Source organism: Thermobia domestica, chromosome 18 (genome assembly GCF_964235325.1).
Source record: "Thermobia domestica chromosome 18, izTheDome1.hap1.1, whole genome shotgun sequence".
NCBI lineage: Eukaryota > Metazoa > Arthropoda > Insecta > Zygentoma > Lepismatidae > Thermobia > Thermobia domestica.
This window is the reverse complement of record NC_137471.1, coordinates 61,052,529-61,075,071: the sequence shown is the minus strand read 5'-3', so window position 1 is coordinate 61,075,071 and position 22,543 is coordinate 61,052,529.

Sequence of the window (22,543 nt, the reverse complement as noted above, 5' to 3'; positions counted from 1 at the left end):
TAAAGTCATATTTACAATAAAACGATATAAACATAAACTTTATAAATACTTGCCGAATTAAATATAAATTAAACATATATTTTGCGTTTTTTGTTGTTTGTTTATAGCTTGTTCACCTTCTACTAGCACCTTGTTGCAAGAATCTTGAACCCTTACCCATTGATCTAGTTTATACTGCCGCTTTTTGAGCAGGCAGCTCAGGGTTCGATTCTTAGTGGTGAAATCTTGAACGTTTTACTGTGGATCGTATTTTACCTATGCCACCCAGTGCCTTTTACCTCTACTTTGTAATGTATACAATTTCAATTGCAATTGAAAATTCTACTTCCTGCGTACTCTTTATTGTTTCAAATCGGATTTTCACTGGTCGATAGGCTACCATGCACGCCTTTTCTTCACATGGGAGTCGCACGTTTGATTTTCAGTGGGAGAATTTTGAAATATTTGAAAGTTTGACTATTGTTTGGATTCCACCTTACATAAATTGTTCGTCCATGTCTCATATAACCTCGTGCTGTAAACACTTTCCGAAAAAAAAACAAGTTCAAGGAACAAACATTTTTCTAAATAATTGTAAATCAATTGTATACACTACTAAATTCTTTCATTTTTGATTTGATTATCATTTAACGTTCCTTTTCGGTACTGAAGCTATATGAGATGTGAACCTACAGTTTAAGATGGAATCCGAACTAGTGTCGTTCGTTCAGTGCTTTCCCACCAGGATTCGAGCCCATGACGCCCATGGAAAAAAGCGCGCGACCTGCCCACTGGGCAAGGGGAGAGAGCTGCTTATACTTTTAAGTATAGTAGCGTATATGGAGCAAAAATTGAGATATCACCTTAAAATTACCAGTACCATGGACACAAACTGATATTTTTACTGGATACGCATAATATAGATTCACTTTGTACGAAAAAAAAAGGACAGAAGAAAGAGTGGTCTATGGCATAATTACTTCTCTGTAACCTTTTACAATGTATGATCGCAAAAATTAATACGTACCTCTTTCCTTTTATTGCCCTGTTTTTGGACTTGACAAGCCATCGAATAAGCTCGACGTTCTGAGCGTCTGTGACTTCTCTATTACGTAAACGAATAACATCTGTGAAATGAGTATATAGTACTCAGTATCTATAAGAAAAATTGAAAACTTCACCGAGAAAAGAATTACTACTGCTCACCATGTCAAACTCATTACCTCAAGTGGGTCAAATAGTCCTCACTACGTAATAGTGCAAGCTGCAAGAAAACCATCATATTTTAATTATGTATGGTATTATCACGTAAATACACAGCACTATACCAAGTAGCGTAGCGCAGGCAGCGCTCTAATACAAACACTTCATTATCATCGTCTTCTAATTTTTTCCTAGGTAGCTGGGACCGGCTCCTCCAACTATTTCTGACTTGTGTCATATCCACTGTGACAACCCTTCACTTGTTTCATATCGACTGTGATATCTTTGCAGTCCATCCACTTCTTGTTTGGTCGGCCTCACGCTTGTTTCCAATAAATTTGATTAACATTTTAAGTAATACAATCAAGAACATATGATGGAAAGAAAACACAGAGTTTAGCTTTCCCTTTAGCAGCGAGGTCACAAGACATTTGGACCAATAATTTAACGTGGAACCTGAACCATGTGATTTTCCGCTTGTAATCGAATTTGATTTTCCCGTGCCAAAGGCGCGTAAGCTAACGAGAATGCTACTAGGAATCTTTTTATCATCAGTATTAAGGTATACTTACATATAATACTGAGTATTACGTAAGAATTTATAAAGTAATTGTGTTTGAGACCGCTCCTCATCATGACCACCTAGATTACAAGGCCTTCGCACTGGTGTGTGACATCACACAAACTAGACCATGTAAGAATCATTTCAGACAGAGCGTGTATTGGTACCGCAAGTGAATAATAACGTTTGGGGGGAAATTAACTGTTGATATACCATAATTGAAATAAAAATCTATTAAGTTTTAACTATTTGAAATTGATTTATTGGTTGGTAAAGCGATGTCAATAAATAATTTCATATAGCCTCTGTCTTTGTAGACAGATTTGTATATATATTTTTACTCCCGGACTGTTTCTGATTTCTTATTCCCTTATAACTCAAGAAATACAAAAAAACTTGACGAGTGCACGAATTGCTACCTCGAGTGGCTTAAGTTATCCAGCTATCCAGTTAAGTATTAGCTTTTTATGGAAAATTATCCTATTTTTTAAGAATGACCAGGATTTACAATGATTTGTTTTTACTGATTACTTAAAATCTATCTTTTGAAATTGTAATTCTTATAATGTATAATTTTAATATTTGCAAACTCAATTTAATTAGAAAATATTAAACTTATATATCACAAATATTAAATTTAAAAACAATAGATACATTTCAATAAATTTGAATAAGAAATCAGCTAAATCAAGTCATTAAAAATCCAGTTCGTTTTACAGGAAAATACAAATGAAGGAATCTTTATGCGTCTAATAATACATGACTTGCTAGAGTTCTCTTTCCAGCACTTCGCGCACCTTTAAAAAAAGTGGCACTTTCGTGTTAATATATTAAAACTTTATAATAGAATTATTTACTCGGAAAATATTACTTTAAAATGTAAATGTAGGGAATCAAATGAAAGAAAATTATATATGTTCGTAATAATTATAATGAACATATGTACAAAAAAAGATCTAGAAATGAAGGCTTTCCATCAAAGGATTAGAAGTACTATTTTACAACAACTTTCTTATTACTGTATTTCGGGCGATGATAATAATATTAGAAATAATGTAAATAAAAGGCTAATAGCCACCGCAAGAAACAATCCATATCACTAGGAAGTACTTTCGAAGAACATCTTCAGCCTAGGCACACTTTGAAAAAGATTCAAACCATAGGAAAGAAATTATGGATAGGTAAAAATGATTAAAAGGGATTTTAAAAATAGGCAAAGCAAAAATCTTGTTAATAGAAATAGACATATGTTAATAGGAATTCACTTGTCACTGTTTATACTGTTTTCCTTTCCTATGGTTTAAATCCTTTTCGAAGTGTGCCTAGGCTGAATATGAAGACTATATTCTTCGAAAGTACTTCCTAGTAATGTGGTTTGTTTCTTGAGGTGACTATTAGCCTTTTATTACATTATTTACAGCAACTTTTTGCTTAAGATTTAGAGTTGACAATTTTCTTTGTTTTGCAGATTTGACGGTATGTTTGTTACGTTTATCAGACACTTCATTGTTCTTGTTTATGCAATAGATGTTCAAAACACAATTTACAGTAGTTACCACTATCATATAACCATAATATATTCATGTCCATTTCACATGGGTCCCAGAACTAAGAATCTTCACGTTTCAAATTTATCAAAGTGTTTTGTAAAGCAACATGTTTCATGTTGCCCGCAAGAAATTTACTTCCACTTCCGACGAAGTTAATTTGTTCACAACTACATATGCATAGATTACTGTTCTAAGAACACGCTGTTCTACATGTAACAGTCCACTTCTACCAAGATTTTCAATTAATCCGCACCATACAGCATTATCCATTGGAGCAACTAATACAAGATACTCTTACAGGAAGAACACTAGTTATTTTTTAACATAGCACTTGCACAGTATCGTCCTACGTAAAATACTATTTCATCGTTAACACCAGAAATGTCTGAAGTCACCGTTACCTCTAAAGAAGTGTGAATATTCTTACAAATTTGTTCATCAGGCCTAGTATATTCAACATTGCAATCCGTCGCAATTACAAGACTCGATAGCTTGCTTTTTTTCTTTTTCTTTCTTTCTTTTTCTTTTTTTCTTTTTTTTTTGCAATACAGAGGACATTCTCAATTTATTTTCCACTTCAAATAATTGTCTCATAGATATATGATACTGTGAGCCTGCTAGTTGCCTGTACAATCCAAATCGAGCTTCTAGCGCATCAGTTTGAAACTTCCCTAGTAATACATATTGCATGTTTAACTCATTGAGACAGTACGATGTAAATTCCATGAGAGCGTAGGTTGTGTGGGGCAGTGCACAATAAGTTTCTTTGTTTCATTTTATTTCAGATCGACTGTTTCACTTTCAAATGGTTCTATAGGAACACCTTACAAGAATTCAGACCTTAATACATATGTAGCACTTAGTAGTGTGCGTCAGGACTTGTAATCAAACAGTTGTCTCAAATCAGATATCAAATTATGAACGTTTAACTCACGCGAGCTGTTTCTTGTAAGGCGTTTTCCCAGAAACTAAGAAAAAAGATCAAATTATTGGTGATGTGAGTGAAAGAGCATTCATTTCTGCTCATTGTGGCAAAAAGGTTACTCACATAAAGCTATCGAAATCGCATATGCTTGCCCATACAGATGAAGGATCGTATACTTGGGCTCAGTGTGACAAAAGTTTACTCAATTAAAGTATCTGAAAACTTATATACTAGGCCATGTAAAAGAAAGTTCGCATACATGTTCTCAATGCAGAAAAGCGTTTAGAGATAAATGCTATTTAAAAAGGCACGTCCTTACACATACAAGCAAACAACCATATATTTGTGATCATTGTGCCAAGACATTTAGACAGAAAACTAATTTACAATATCACACTATTACTCATACAGGTGAAAGATTTTATACATGTCATCAGTGTGGTAAAATATTTGGACATATAAGCCTTAAAATATCATATCCTTACTCATATAAGTAAAAAACAGCATACTTGCTTTCAGTGTGGAAAGGCATTTACACACGAGTGGAATTTGAAGACGCACATGGTTACTCATACCAGAGAGAGATCATTTCTGTGCGAGCAGTGCGGTATTGCCTTCCCAATCGTGGCTAGATTGAAATCTCATTCAACTGTTCATACAGTTGTTAAACCGTTTGCCTGCACTGAATGTAGGAAAAGTTATATACAAACTATCTGAAATCTCATAATCTCACCCACACAAATGAAAGGGCACATACATGTTCCCAATGCGGAAAAGCACTTACGCAAAAGAGTAATTTAAAGAGAGACTTCCTTACACATACAAACGTAAAACGTTTGACCGAGTAGGAACCTTAAAATCTCATACGCTTATTCATACTAATGAAAGGCGACATGTTTGCGATCAGTGTGGCAAAGTGCTTAGCAACATAACTAATCTACAACGTCACATGCATGCTCACACAAGCTGAAAACTAATTATTTGCCTCCGAAGTTTCGAAGAGTGCTCATACAGTTTGAAATAAAGAAATTAAAATTAATTTAGAAATTATTGTAGAGATATGTGATATTGGTGTATTATGTCTATCAGAACACTGGCTTGACTTAAATGAACAAATAACTATTTCTTTTTATAATATGGTTTCTAAATATTTTAGAAATACAATGCACCCCAGTGGTGTTTCTATATTAATGGAAAACACGCTAAGATGTTCACATTGTATATTAATGGAAAGCACGCTAAGTTGTTGAGAAACTAATATGTAAGTGACTGCTAAGTTCCACTAATCAACAAGATTTAATCTCAAAAATATAACAGGGTTTCATAAACTGCAAATCCGCAATTGCTGCCATATACGAACATATCAAGGAATCTATAACATCCGTTGATCAAAAAGTCAACCTTGTAGGCATACATTGTGATCTTTCAAAAGCTTATGATTGTGTAGAGCATTATATACTTTTTGGTGAATTAGAAAAATGTGGTATTAAGGGTATTGCTTTGGAATGGTTTAAATCATACTTACACAATCGTAAGCAAATTTTACAAATTCTTCATATGAACGAAAGAAGTAAAACTCTGAGCAAAATAAATTCAGATTAACAAATAAATAGAAAAAGTGTTCCATAATGGTCAGGTCTAGGACCTATACTGTCTCTTCTGTCTTAATGATTTATCCCTAAATATAGAAAAAGGCAGATGAAAAGACAATAATTGTAGCTGAAAAGGACAGACATGACTTGCAAGAAGCCATTAATATTACAATATTCCAACTTACGCCGTGGTTTTCTGCAAACAAATTAAAACTAAATGCAGATAAAAAATGTGTGTACTACCATTTATCTCACGCATCACACAGCTATCCATGGTTCATTTACGAATACCGTAAAATTTTAAGTATGTATCTAGATGATAAATTTTCATGTCAAGAACACTTAGACAAACTAGGAAAAATTAGCTCAGGCTATGTATACTCATGTCCAAAATGATTGTCGCATATCTACAATTGTCTTCTTGTAAGAATATAATTTCATAATGATTTTGCAGGGCACTTTTTATACTGATACTATATGTATAATTGGAAAATATATATTTGTAATAAATTTCATAGAAGAATAATTATAACTACGAGAATTAGAACGAGTAGAACAAAATGTTGCTAAAGAGACAAGAACGTTTTATTTTCGTTTTATTTTTATTTACTGCTCTTTTGACATAAAATTTGCCAAATACATGTCTTTGCCGATTATACACATATTAACATTGAAAGAAATACGGGGCGAATTCGTTATCGAATAATATTCCTACAACACATTTATAGACATGCGAAATGTTGGACATGAGTGTCCAGAATACAGCCTCTAGTCCCAATACTCAATCTACAATCAGTTCTGTCTATGTACTATGCCATATTCTATTCCAATATTAAGTATGGAATTGCGTTCTGGGAGTCTTCTTCAAAACTTCAGAATATTCAAATAACAAAAATGTGAGATAAGAATCATTACAAAATTACCGAAACACACCAGCTGTAGGAAACTATTTGATTCATTGAATACAACGACAGTTTCTTGTTTGTACATATTTGAACTTCTCAAATTACTTGGGATCATTTGGAGAACATTAATAGAGGTGGTGCTACAACTATCTTAGGCGTGGAAAAGATAAGTTATTTACTATGTATCAGAACATCTCTATATATAAAATCACAAATCTATATGGATTGTTAGCATGATTTGGGACAGAAGATTATGTATTTTTTAATTGTCATCTTTAATACTGAATATAAGAGTAAGAAAGAATAGACCAAAGATGCTTTGTAATTGATTTTGTTGGAGAGTATATTCCTGAGAATGGTTAAAAAATAAAAAAAAAAAATTAAGAAGTTTCTGTTACGATATGTAGATAAGGAAATAAAACAAATTCCTTTACCATTCCATGCGCTGTTCAAGGTCTTTCACGCTGTTTGAGGCGTTCGTTTCGTAGCGATCGCAGCGCCTGAATTTTTCAAGGCAGTTATGTATTTGTAGTACGTGACTTGTTGCCTGAATTGGTATGGATGCATCTTGTCCTGCCTCTGTTATTGGGATAAGGGATACGATTTCTATGGGTCTTCCGATCCCTTTCTTTCGTGGTTCAAGAGTTTGACGGAGAGAGGATTATGAGTGAGGATGTTGCACAAAACAAGAATAGATATGTAAAGTATGACACTACTCAAGCATACGAATCAGTAAGATTAAAAGGAAAAAGAGAGTTTGAACATGTTAAACGACATAAACAGCAGTTTGGTTGCTTCTTAAATTGTAAGTGGCCTATAGTGAGCTTAGGAAATGGTAAGATGTGAATTGATAATCTTTCCGGAGAGAGAAATAATGTATAACAGTGCTTTTTGAAACTGCGATGGAGTTACTGCGATTTAAAGTAGTTGTTTGTTGGTTGCAGTTTAACGTCCTATAGAACTCATTTCGCCTATGATTTGGTCTATTTGAATAATTTTTGCGTCATTCACAGAACAATACTGTATGACATAGCTTTCTCCGAATCGCGATGGGGTTACTGTGGTTTGAAAGTTGTTTGTTAGTCGAAAATTAACGTTTCATCACACTCAATTGACCGGTAGTCTTTTTGAATAATTTTTGCATTGTGCACAGAGCAATTTACTCTTGATTTGGTGTTCTGTGTCGGTATTGTGACTATTAAGAAAGAGTCCTGGAAAGTAAAATACATAAGAATAAAGGTAAGGTGAGTTGCTGTTTAATTATATTTACTTTGGTTGTCCCTTGTCTGTGTTCCATGTGTTTCGGGGATCGTGTTTTTTGGATCCAATTTGATGGTAGTTAAGCTATCCTGTTCCACGACTGATTTTTTTTTTTTACTAGACGTTGACCGATAATTCAACATCATTTTTGATTATTGAGCTAGAACCTGAAGCTTGATATATAGTATTTATTAATGTTTTTCTTACAGGAATTGTCTCGGTTTGCTTATTTGAAACACAGGAAGTTGTTAACGAACATTTAGTCCTTCCTATTACATTCGAATTAACATATTTGCATTCTTTTGATTGCGTACCATAGGCTACCATTGATGATGGGAGACAACAACCTTGTGATTGATATCCCGGAAGAATTATTAACCATTCATTTGCTATTTGTGTTAAATTCAACTGGGGACTCGCAGCTCTCTAATTTTGAGATATCCCTCGCCCCAAGTAAAGTTGTTACGTAACCAGAATATAATAGATCTTCCATTACCTTCATTAGACAATTGTTTGTGTCATTTCACAAGGGAATTTGATTTGTCTGTCTCAAACTAAACTTTGTTCTCAAATGAAAAAACAACTAATCTTACGAAGGTCCTATGTGAGAATTGTTTGGTCCCTAACTAACACAATTTTTCTCGCTTTGTTTGGAAGTTCTTGAAAAATGAGAAATTAATTTGGATTAATTGCTAGGCTACGACGTTAGAAAAATTATTGTTCTCTTAAGTCTTGGAAATTATATTAATTTATCGTCGAGGTTTTTTAAGGAATACTTCTTAAACAGAGTACTTTATTTTATTTAATAAGGTTATCATCTGTAATTTTTGTTTTCTTTCTTACACCCTACAGTATATTTTTATTTGTACTGTTGGTATATAATTTGTTTACATGCTGAAATTATAAATCGAAAATCTTCGAAGTTATTTGGGATAGGGCTGCACAGGCTCCTGTAGATCCTTCTGCGATCGAATAAGGGTGGTGTTGAGTAGTTAATGTTAACTTGGACCTTAGGTGCAAAGTTAACTTTTTAACATATCATCTATTTGATAGCGGAAAGGAATGTTAATATCATCTATTTGATAGCGGAAAGGAATGTTACAGGGTGTAACACTGTATAAACTTACCTGAGTACATAGAAAATAGTCATAAAAAGAGCGTCTTTGTCAACTCAGTGCCCAAAAGCTGATATTAAACAACATATTTTATACAGTAGATGAATATTTAACTGCTCATTGTCAAACTTCGAAAAAATGAAATGAAAACTTTAAGTTTTACGTCCCACGATTATGCCGGTTAGGCTAAAGGAGACGGTAATGATGAGATATGAGTGAAATGGTCGAATGAAGAAAGTGGGAGGAAACGGGAGAACCCCGAGAAAACCCACGAGCAAGGTTTGTCCACCACAAAGTCCACACGGCGCGAGCTGGGATCGAACCAGGGACCCCAAGCACCGGAAGTGAACGCTCTAACATAGCCACCGCGCCCCCTGTGAAACTTCGAAAATTTTTAAATCGGTATTGTATATATGGTTGTAAATACAAATATAGTTATATAAAATGTAATAAGTAAATGAAATAGTAAAGAAGTCCATATACAGGGTGGGCCATTTTAATTAATCCACGGAAATATCTGAAAAATGATAAAACATAGAAGAAATGTTTGAAGTACACGTTATATATTGCTAAGGGGGAAAACCAATTCCGCCAAAAGTACCCCTCCTCGCCCCCCGTAAATGGGGGTAACGGGGGGTAACTTTGAAATGTCAAATGGGAACATGGGTCGAGTAATACCTCGTTCGAAAGGTCTTGGAAAACTAAGTAACGCTGTACCAAAAGATGTTTCATATTGTGCACCAGTTTCAAAATGGCCGCCATGAGATGGTTCGGAAACTTCAGCACCCGTAGTATGAAAACCATGGAAGATAAATGAATAGAACAAAATTGAAATACGTAAATATCATAGGATGATCCCTGTGATCCCAGTGGCCTCCCTGAAGGGGTCTTGGGGGCTAACTTCAAAATTTCAATGTCCGACCGGACAACGGTTCGGGCGTACGCTTGACCTACCCAATGCTGTTTGGAAGGCAGACTTCATGGATAGAGAATTGGTGCACTGAGTTAATGCGGATGGCCACAGTTACATTTTGAGTAACTATTAGCGGCCTTTTGAGAACACTGCCATTTCACCTCAATCGTTTTCTCCTGCAAGATGTTTGATTTTGCAAGATTTATCGAACGAGGTACCACTCGACTCATGTTACTATTTGAAATTTTGAAGTTAGCTCCCAAGACCCCTTCAGGGAGGCCACTGGGATCACAGGGATCATCCTATGATATTTACGTATTTCAATTTTGTTCCATTCATTTATCTTCCATGGTTTCCATACTACGGGTACTGGAGTTTCCGAACCATATCATGGCGGCCATTTTGAAACTGGTGCACAATATGAAACATCTTTTGGTACAGCGTTACTTAGTTTTCCAAGACCTTTCGAACGAGGTATTACTCGACCCATGTTCCCATTTGACATTTCAAAGTTACCCCCCGTTACCCCCATTTACGGGGGGCGAGGAGGGGTACTTTTGGCGGAATTGGTTTTCCCCCTTAGCAATATATAACGTGTACTTCAAACATTTCTTCTATGTTTTATCATTTTTCAGATATTTCCGTGGATTAATTAAAATGGCCCACCCTGTATATATAGACTAAACCAATATATATTTTCACAAGTTGTTAAAGAAAAGCATTATATACTACTTGACCTTAGTATTGCATATATTATATACTGACGAGTTCCATATAATTTTGTACAAATGAACATGTAATATGGTCTACAGAATGATTATTAAATCTAATCTAATCTACGTTTCATTTCGAAGTACACATTTTAATTTATACTAATGACAGTGACGTAGTTATTGTTATTATTGTAGATTATATTCTATATTAAAAGCACACGTAGGAATTACCAGTAGAAACCGTATACTTTATTTCACTATCGCGAAACCTATACTCAGAAAAGAATATTTACAAACTACACGCAAATTCGTGTAATATATCACATAATTTCGTTAATTGTGGCAAATTATCTACTCAAGTACATGTTAAAATTTTAGATAATTAGCCATATAAGTATAGTCAAGGTAAAAAAAAAAAAAAGCCTTGCGTATAAGAGGTGTCTTGGGAAGACTATTTTTTTTTAAAAAAAATAGCTATAACACCATACTCCTGAAGAGCAGTTATCTTGATAGCGGCAGACAAAAGTGGTTATTGACGGTAACTCACTAATTGCACATACGTATTCTTAAAAGAGATAACCACCTATTAGCTTTCGCTGGATTGAATCATACACTCAAGCATATTAAATTTAAAGAAAAGACGTGTTTGCTCATTTAAAACATTTGATACAGTACAGTAGCAGAAGTCTTCATAGTAGCAAGGCGAAATTATTTTCTTTGACATACATGTTTGTTTCCAATATTGTTATACCTTTATTCACTAAGCGAAATTACACAGCTACATGATTGCTGATGGAATTCACAACCCGCAACTTCCTTCAGTGCTGTTAAGTATGCGATGAGAAAGGAAGGTTACCAAAACTAAGGTTATCGAGATATGTGACATATCGAATACTTGCAATTAATGTAGGAGAATGTTTTGTGAGGTAGATAATTTGCGTTACCATTTATTAAAAGTAACATATTTCATATGTACAATAATGGGATTGTGTTATCACAAAAAGAGTTACATTCCACAGTAATCATTAAAGTTTCTGAAATTCCACGCTCCTTTTGTTTCGCGAAAGGACAGTGGGGTACAATTTGTACCGCACCTAATTTTTTACCTTAATATTGAAGGAAAGCATGAAGATTATTAATTTGCACAGCTTTTAATGATAATATTGATAAATTTAACAATATGGTACGATATTTTGACAAACAAAAAGATACAGCCATTCTTTTTTGGGAACTCATAAAAAAAAATTCAAGGAGAAAGATAGCCTCTATAATGCAAAAGAAATCTCGTATGGAAATTTTCCAAGAACTCTCTTCGCAAGCATATATATCTGTTTGAATGTGTGTGTGTGCAACTGACTTCGATCAAATCGCCCAGCAATTCTATTATGGCGAAAAAGAAAGAAGAATCGCTTCACAGAACATTCCAGCAAGTGAGTCTCATCACTAAGTTTAGCCATTACATCAGTCAACAGCGTTGCAAGTCAAAACCGGGATTTTTTCCTTTTGAGTACAAGCACATGAGGTTGGCCAAAAAAAAAAAAAAAAAAGTTTAGTTTGCGGAGTGTCGTTCCTTGTTTTTAAATTACGAAACGGGCCTTGCAGCTGAATTTACTCGTTCGTGATTGAACGTGTTGTGCCGGCCGAACAAAGAAAGAAACGCTAGTGAGTCAATTTTAAGACGATTCAATTGTTAGTTAATTTCAGCATAAGCAACGTTTTAAGGCACACCCAAACGATAACCCTGTTGTGAGCAGCTGTTGGATATTTTGTTTCGTATGGCAAATGAACTACTGGATTGGATTTGAAAACCAGATTTTTGAGAAGAGGATAGCCCAGAAGAGGAAACTGTGGCTAAATTAATCCCCATACTCCTTGTGCAGTGCAATGTTGTTTCGCGAAACGCGTTATATAATTATTTCTTACTCTCATTCGTTGCCGCTAGCGCAAACAAAATGCTGAATTGAGAAAGAATAATACTTATAAATCGAGAAGGCCGATTTATTGAAGTGAATGGATTTCGAAAATTAAAGTAATTGTTTTGAGCGCTCAGGTTCTCAAATACGTAATCTGCTTGTAGTTTGTTAATTGTACATTATTTGTTTAATCACTATATATAGTTCGCAATTTTAAATGAAATGAAATCTTTTAAGTGTTACGTCCCACGATTATGCCGGTTAGGCTAAAGGAGACGGTGATAATGAGAAATGAGTGAAATGGTGGTATGAAGAAAGTGGGAGGAAACGGGAGAACCCCGAGAAAACCCACGAGCACGGTGTTTGTCCACTACAAAGTCCACACGGCGCGAGCTGGGACCCCAAGCACCGGAGGTGAACGCTCTACCACTGAGCCACCGCGCCCCCTACTCGTAATTTTAATCTCACCTTTAATTCTTAGTTGTAATCGCTCGTAGCTTTACACTATGTTGTAACGGTTCGTAAATTATTTGTTTTGTTTTATTTGTTAATCTTTACGGACGGCACTATCGTCTTTCCCGATATCTTTCCAGCGGTCGGTGAAGACGGGGACTGCTTGTATGGTTTATGATGAACTTTTGTGTGCTCGAAACCAGAGTTTGGAGCAAGCGAAACAAAACAGAGAGAGAGAAATAAGTCGTCTGTTGGCAATACAAAATCAGAATAAGTCGTCCTGTTCGCGATAAACCCACAAAGGACGGTCATAAAGGTTTTATTATGATAATAAGATATTTTGTTGAATAAATAAATGCATGGAACTAGAAAAGAAACTCCAAAAAACAAAAAAGGAACACTAAAATATTTCATTTCGCTTCCAATTTTGTGTTATTCTTTCACCTCTAAATCCTTCCGAAAATCCTATGGGTATTTCTGCTCAAAAGCTAATATAATGATAGTGATAGGCTATATTTTATTTTAGAATAATAGGCTAGAAACGCCTGAGCCGCCATTTTAACATATACGTGAAAAACACTGTTAGAAAGTACTGGTTCGACTTTTTTTTTTTTTTGTTTTGACAATTTTCGCTAATTTAATGTAGATGGTGATTGAATGTATTATTCCTACGATATGGACACGGAGCAACTGGGACGTCTATTATTTTTTTATATGATTAATCTGCTCTACAGTTTTCATGATAACTTAATTACCAATATCACAATAGAAGAAAGAATTTGAAATACGTTCTACTAAATAGTTAATCAATAATGATGAAATTTATATCTCAGTTATTGTTAATATCGAACAGAATATGTCGAGTTCTTCCATTCACATAATGTAAATGCGCACAACTACTGCAGAAGTGCAATAAAAAGGCAGTCTAGGTATATGTGAACAGTGGGGTACGAAAGAGGAGGTTTCCGTGGTTTAACCCGCTTTGGGTGGGTTGAGTTCAGTACATACATGGTATTGTATACGCATTCTGAATTACTACTTGCAGTTGTATAGTGGTACAGATTTCAATCAACGTCAGATCGGACCTATATCTAGTTACAAACTAATATATGTTAAAAGAAATTAACGTTGAACGCAATGTCGAAGATGTATCCGCTGTTTGTATTAGGGACTTTGGTCATTCTTCTAGACATGGTGCAATATTACAAACCATTCTAGAATGGAAATACTTACTGTACAGACAAAGTCTAATTTTGTGCAAGATTTTGTGCTGCCAGTTGCCAGTTGCATGCAGGGGCGGATCCAGACGGGGGCGATCGGGGCGATCGCCCCCCCCCCACAACAGCAAACTTTCTTATTTTATATATAAATAAACCCATCCCATAAAATGGTATAAATAAACCCATAAATAAACATAAGTTTGGAGCTCTTAAAAGTAGCAGTATTACCGCCGACCGCCCCCCCCCCAGAAGTCCGTCCTGGATCCGCCCCTGGTTGCATGTAAGAATTTGAGAATATTTATGGCGCCTAGTATCGAAAACTGCCAAATCCAGGTTTTTAAATTGAGTTATATATTGCTTGTTATGTGTTTGAACTAAAGGAGGGAAATTCTGACTTACCTTCGTAGCATAGTTCTTTAGTGTGTACCCTCTAGGCTTTCGACTTTTTCTTTGATCATCAGTTGAAGTTCCGTAGTCCAAAATGATTTTATTTAAAAAAGAAAAATAATAAATAAAAGCGTGTTTCTGTAATTTCATTAGACATCAATGTTTTGTTCTCAAACTGTTTCTTGGTAGTGTTTTCTTCATTCTAGTTTAATTCACAACCTATAAGTGATAGAGTATTGTGTCTTTAAAAATGTTAAAACTACTAACAATTTTACAACAAAGAAGAAAATTCATTTCCAATTACTCTTATCACCGAAAAGAAAATAATTTTAAATATTTGAACTTTAATTAGCATATAACTTTAATGGAAAATTACTAAATTGACACATTTATTTCGAATATCATGTGGCACTAGAATGTAGAAAATATACAGAAATAATGAACGAGAGGTATTAGTTGTTGATTAAAAATATAGTAGGGTAAGTTCTAAACCCAAGTATAAAATTCACCCTTTGCTTCTTGAAAATAATAAACATTTTACAATATTAATTATGAAAATTAATTTGATAATTGTAGATGGAACGTAGATTACTGTTTACAAATGGCGGGTCGAAATTGGATGCTTCTAGATTAGAATTTCGATAGAATGGTGATTTTGTAGTTCCTCCAGGTGAGTGCCAATATATCTTCAATACATAATGTCTGGCAAACTTTCTTTAAGTGTTTTATTATTTTCTTGACTACATTTCAGTGTAACATGGTATTTTTTTCTTAATAGGAAATATTTTCAGTAAACAAGAATAAAATATGTATTATTTTTAATACAATCACCGTGGCTTAATAGCTGTGCGAAACGGAAATGATAAAATACTGTTGCAAATAAATGTGGATAAAACGATTAATCTTCAGTTTAAGTTATACTTTGCGAAGATATCATCGTCCACGAAGTAGTTCAGCAGCATTCTGTGACCATGTGCAATAATCACTAGGTATTATTTAGAAATATTTAAAACGCTTAATCAAAGTGTGCTAGGTGTTACAAGTTTTGTTTGGAGTATTAATGCACACACGCAAGTCAGCGTCTCACCAAATAATAGCTGTTCGTTTTTGCGCGCCTCAATAATAGAAATAACGATAACAACATCTAAAATGTAGTAACACAAAGTGTGTAAGAACGATACTTATGTAAAAACGTTAGATAGTACAAGCATCTATACAATATTATATACCCGTCCATAATGTAGGACTCTCCCTAAGATGGGAAATTTTGCTGATTCAGTAAGTGATGTACAATAGCTTATAATTCCGCACTCCATATTCGAGGTACCTGCCCCATCATTTCATTGAGCTGTTAAATGCTATCAACAATAGAAGTTCTAATAAAATTTCAACTTAAAAAAATAATAAGAACTATTTATGTTATACATATGAAGCTAAAATTATCTGTAACATAATAACGCTGAAATGCCTGAACTTGATTTTTTTTTAAAAAAAAAATAGCATTGTAGTTAAGCCGGATTCTTAGCACGTTTCTTTCATTTAAATAGGTATCAGAAAGTAAGAGATTCTTAAAATCCTTAAAAATTTATGCCGAAAGTTTAAATATAAGAATTTCCTCATGTTACGGAAACAAAATCTGGTATATAAATTTATTAAAAAGTAAGTGGTTGTTCGTTCCAATGTTATTCAAATTAGCTTTTAACGGAAGCATGAGGTCAATTGGAAGCAGTTTTGCAAATAATCTTTGAGGTGGACAAATTCCGTGCGCGCATGTTATCTGGAGTTCATCTGTTACCTCTATTTTTCATTCTAATATTACCATCCATCTCCATATCACTGTCTCCTTAGCTGTAAAGTATAATAGTGGAACATTAAACTTAAAGAGAAATTTATATATACGAGGGAGGATCAAATGAAAACCTTAAAAGTGCAATAAATGATAGAATGTAACAATGAAAAGGAAATCTTATTTTTCAACGTAGTCCCCTTGACGTTCAATGCAAGTATTCCACCGTTTCGGAAGTGCATGGATACCTCGGTGGAAGAATTCTTTTGATCGAGATTGTAGCCACTCGTGCACCGCATTTTTCACCTCTTCATCACTATTGAAATGTTCACTATTGTCGCACATCGCTTCTTTGAGTGGTCCAAACAAATGAAAGTCATTGAGGCAAGGTCTGGTGAATAGGGTGGATGAATGAGACACTCAAATTTTATGTCATCGATAGTCTCAACGGTCAAACGGGCAGTATGCGGTCGGGCGTTGTCATGCTGTAGGAGCATTCCTGAGGACAAAAGTCCTCACCGTTTACGCCTGATTGCAGGGCGAAGTTTAATTCGCAGCATGTTTGAATACGAGGCACTGGTTACTGTCACACCTTTTCCCATGTACTGGTCCAAAATTATTTCATTAGAATTCTAGAAGAGAGTGAGCATGACCTTTCCTGCTAATGGTTGAGTGGGGAATTTTTTTGGTTCCGGCGAAGAGTTATGCCGCCATTCCTTGCTAGTTTTCTTGGTTTCTGGTTGATGATAGTGAACCCAGATCTCATCGCCTGTAACAATCCTGTCCAGAAATGCATCACCCTCGGCGTTGAAACGACGCAAAAGTTCTTTACAGGTGACGACGCGACATTTCAATTCAGCAGTCAACTGACGTGGGACCCATCTTGCTGCTACCTTATTGAAATGCAGAACATTATGCACAATGTGTTTAGCTGAACCAAAGCTAATCTTTATTATTGTTGCGATTTCTTCCAGGGTAATATGCCTGTTGTCCTTTACAAGCTGTTTCACTAGTGCAATGTTGTCGTCGGTCACTACGCGGTGACCCTATCCCGGTCGAGGAGCATCCTCCACAGACGTTATGCCACATTTAAAGTTCTTACACCTCTCGTATACTTGCTGCAGGAACAAACACGAATCACTATATTTTGCTGCCATCCTGCGATGAATTTCAATTAGTTTCACATCTTCACTACTCAAAAACCGGATCACCAAACGCTGTTCTAATGCGGTGCATGTGGACAGTGGGGCGGTCATCTTGAAACTGCTCCTGTGCTGGCGCTTGTTTGCCTAGACTCTTCTGCCACCTACTGAAGAAAGAGAATACTGTTAGAAATAATATTACCAGCTTTCAAAGCAATAACACAACATTTGAAATTTATAATTAACTTTTAAAGTTTTCATTTGATCCTCCCTCGTATATATATATAATATTTTTCTCAACATATAAACAAACTATAAGGTTGATGTTTATATACAGATATGAACATGAACTCACCATCCGAAGGAATATGACTCAACCGCCAGAAATTAACGCTGTTACACAGTTGGATAGATGGGCTTCCGATGTATGCTAGGCATAAATATCGGAAGTCTCTGTCCGTCCATTCGTGGAATGTAGAGAGAACAAACACGATAAGAAATATCGTGAAGCGATTTGTGATGTTGATTCCGCGTTCCTACCATAGATTGCAACCCTTTCGTTAACCTCTACGCAAACTGAAATTGTCAGAAATGTCATTTCTCATTTTATTGGTTGATCTCCATATAAAAAAAAACGTTAATAAAAGCGACAGGCAGGTTTCTCGAATCGATTGAACGTCTCAATAAAAATAACCTCCACCCGTAATCACCCGGGTATCTACTGAAACTGTAAGTGGTCAAAATTTTACTAGTATCACCGGATATTGCTCTTAATAGGATAAGAATTGTAAGACACAACGAAAAGCGGTCTCTCTGAAACAATGAAATTTCTCAAGACGAAAAAAAATCCATTTCAATTTTTCTCTCTCTGCCTACCTCAAGTGTTGGAAATCCACAATTTTCAGTTTCGACGCTGATCACAATAGTACACAACTGTCATATTTAGAGAGAAGGGGTTTTCTAATTTGCTGCTAATATCTTGTGAATAAATTTAATTTTTGACTTAATTCGACTACTGTAATCTGAAGTGGTAGAAATATATTGCTATTTCCGATTTCAGATTGATCACTATAAGGTAAAAATAGTAGAATATTATGAATACATGCTTTCTGATATGAATTCAATGTCCTGGGAATGATTTTCGTCTCCACTTTCTATTGAAACCGAAATTATTTAAAACTTCTTATTTCTCTTGGAACTGAAATTAGACAGAATCTGTAATTTCCGATTTCAGCGCACATCACAATAGTCAAAACAGCTAAAAGTAACAAGCAGGTTTTCCATATGGATTCACTATATCAGGAATAGTTTCCATCAATACCTTTGCTCCTCTACTCCAAACAGAAATAGTAGAAACCTAATATTCCTATGTGCTTTATATTGCTTTTGATCAAGCACAAATTGCAATAGGAGGTAATAAGCGGTTTTAATAGGAATTAAGTGTCCAAAGGATTTATTTCATCTCAGCTCTAATTCTCTACTGATACCGAAAATAGTATGAAATAATATAACGTTCTGATTTAATATTAATTTCTATACAGTAATAATTGTAACAAACTGCAAAAAGCTGTTTCCGATGTGGTTTGACGTTATATGAACATGTTTCGTTTTTTACATGATTTTTCTATTGTAGCTGGAGGTTAATATATCTGCTTCAATATTTTCATTTGCGCAGTTTTGAAGTCTAATTACAAAACCGTTTGAAATCATTTACTTCCATAAAAATGTGTATCTTAAAAGGAGAGTGGGGATCAAAATATACATCAAAACTATGTCTCATATGCCACTAAAGGAAGACAGGTCAAATTTGATATATGAGTAAGTTAAGCATTATTACCGGTACTTTCGCAAAGTTCAGTTTTAAAGAAGGGAAAAAGATCAGTTATTAGATTATTTTAATTTCTTTTTCCCTATCTCTAAAATAGCCAAATTGGAAAATGGTTAAATCGCATGTGTGACATGAGTCGACCTGACATTTCCTCATTTAATGTTAATTCAAAAGCGTATCCAAAGGGGGAAAGAGTTCTGAAATATAATTTTCAAATATTTTCCATAAACTTTTAAGTAGAGACATTAACAATGAGATCTGTCCCAAATACTAAAGTTGAATTGATTCCCTTGTGCATGAAACATGCCAATTCTCAATATAGAACACTTGCTTTTACTACCAATCAAAATTGGATATTAGGAAGTTCGCCTATAGTGATTCACTTGTGAAAAATACCACTTCTCTAAAGACATTTACCTAAACTTGATTTGTGTGGTTCACATCATGTAGGAATAAAAACTTTTCTTTCTTAAGACTATAGTGCTGAGCAAGCAGCACAACACATAGACACGAGACAGAACCTAAAGTTGATCGGAGAGTCACGAAGATAACACCCCTGAAGAAGAAGTATTAGTGAATGAAGAATTACCACAAACAAGAATTTCCTTTGAAGAATCAGAGAACCACAGCATCCAAATTCGCGTCAAGTGCGACAAGCCAGATTGCAACAATTGATGATTATGAAGATGAAATCATTTGGAATTCTTGTAATGAATGGAATGAACTTATTAAGTTCAACGTCCTACCATTACAATATAAAGGATAAAGGTGATGGAAAATTAGTGATAGTGAATGGAAAGGAAATAACTTGTTGCTGTCTACCGTGAATCGAGCAACGGAAAAGGGTGCAAGCTTATAGTTTATGTGGATGTATAAAATTATATTTACATTTGTTTGTAATAGTTTACTCAAAACAAATAACTCAGCCACTCTCTTCATATACCTGTACAACGGGTTATAGTAGTATTTTATCATTTCAGTATCCCTATCAAGTAATTAGCTATTAAGTCACAGTGATTGTACTATTCCTACTATGTATTTTATTCATTTATTTACTGGAAAGATTCCCAATTTAGCAAATAGGTCATTTTACAGTGAAACGATGATAACAAGAGAATCCTTCTCAAGGTACTTTGCCGAAGCGAAGTATTAAAGGCATCCCAACATTGGGAATAAAAATCAATGATATTTGATGCACTGTTGGTAACATTTTCATGAAGTAAACCGCCAGATGTGGCGGGTTTGAAATTACTGTGGTCAATCGAGTTCCACAAACCTTTAAATCGCTTAAACAGCAAGATATCAGGCCCTGTTGAAGCTCCAATTGACTTGCTAACTTCCCCAAGCATAATTTCGAGTATATGATATCGGCAAGCCAAATAAAGCCTTTATTCCTTCATCTTTTGCTCTATAAGGACACATTCTCCACTACGTAACCCAGTATTCGCTGACTTTGTATCCAGACACATACATTTCACTTGGTCTGTAACTCTCTACGATACTAATATTTTATCAACAGACAAGCTATTGCTTTTCCTGTTCCTGATTGAAGTTTTGGATCAGTTAGTAAGTGCTCAATGCCGTTTCCAGAAACGATAATTGTTAATCTATCAACCGTTTCCCTACCTGAAATATCTTCTAAGTTTTCCGTCCCAGTGAACGGTCAAACGCACACTAGTTGAAAATTTATTCTTTAACAATTGAGATCTCTTTACTCTGCATTTGATTCTAAGACGGCGAATAAATTGGTTCACATTATAATCGGTAGGCTCGCATTCCACACTTTTTAGTATACTAGTAAAAACAAAAGCTGCTTTTTTGTTACTTTGCTGCATCAAGGCTTGCAGCCATGTTACTGTCTAAAATATTTTTTCCACCTCTTTTCTTTGGAGGTGGATCACAAGATGAAATCACTTCGTCATGTATCGATCTACTCTCACTTGAACTGTTTTGTTCACATGCATATGGAGAAATTGATGTTCGTTCAAAAAGTAATCCTTTATTTTTACGTTCTTTCATTTTTTCCATACGTGCTTTTCCCTCTCTTGAATTTGCCCCTTTCTTCACAAATTTCATATCAAATTTTTCCATTTTACCGGGTCGTCCTTTTTGTCTCTGAGCCATCAAAAAACGTTTATCTTCTTCTATTTTTATCATATATAGAGGATTAGCTTGGACAATATAAAAAAAATCTTCCAGAGCCATTTTCCAATCATTTTCAAACATTCTGAGCGCTTACCTTTGTTTTCTTTGTTCTTTTACAGCTTTTGCCACTCCTTGAATAAATTTTCAATTTTATCAACATTTTTTTAATCTTTTAGTAATATTACTATTTTCCCAAATCTAAATCACATCACTAGAAGTACAGTGAGCTGAGTTCCTTATATTTAACTCCTTTTTGTAATCAGAGAAAACAATAAGAACTTCTTTTCTAGATGCTCTGTGTCATTCAATGATGTGGAGATTTGACCAAGCCAAATATTTCTAGATTTTTTGTTGCAATGATTTTCTTACTACTACTTGCCATTCTTAAATATCAATGTCCAATCACCAAACAGCATGAAAAAATTTCAAACTCACTCACTTAGCAAAACAGTCAATGCATTATTGTCCTAAAGCATAGGCTTTAATTCTCTTGGGCTGATAACTTATCTTTTGATAAACTTTAGTGCACTACACTAGTCTAAAGTAATGAGAAAAAGTAGACTTTAAGAAGTTACTGTAAACTGGAATAATATGTTTTGCAAACAATTTAATCTATTGTCTGTAGGAATAACGCAGAAGAAAACTTTTTCTTGAAAAACACACACACAGCAGCACAAACACTCTTCAAAGTACAGTAGCTAATATTGATCTGAGCTCTCAAGTCGGGCCTGTATAGCACTGTGAACCGGGGCAAGACTGGGCAAGAAACACTTGCTTCAATATGAACGCTGGTCTGATTACCCAATCATTCCCGACGTTAATAATTATTTCTTTGTGTGGCGGTGATTAGTTATTAACCTTTGTTGACAATACTGGAAGTTTGTTATTGTTTAAAACAAGAATCCCAACTTTCAACTTTTGAAGGAAAAGTTTCCTTGCGTCAAGGAGCACA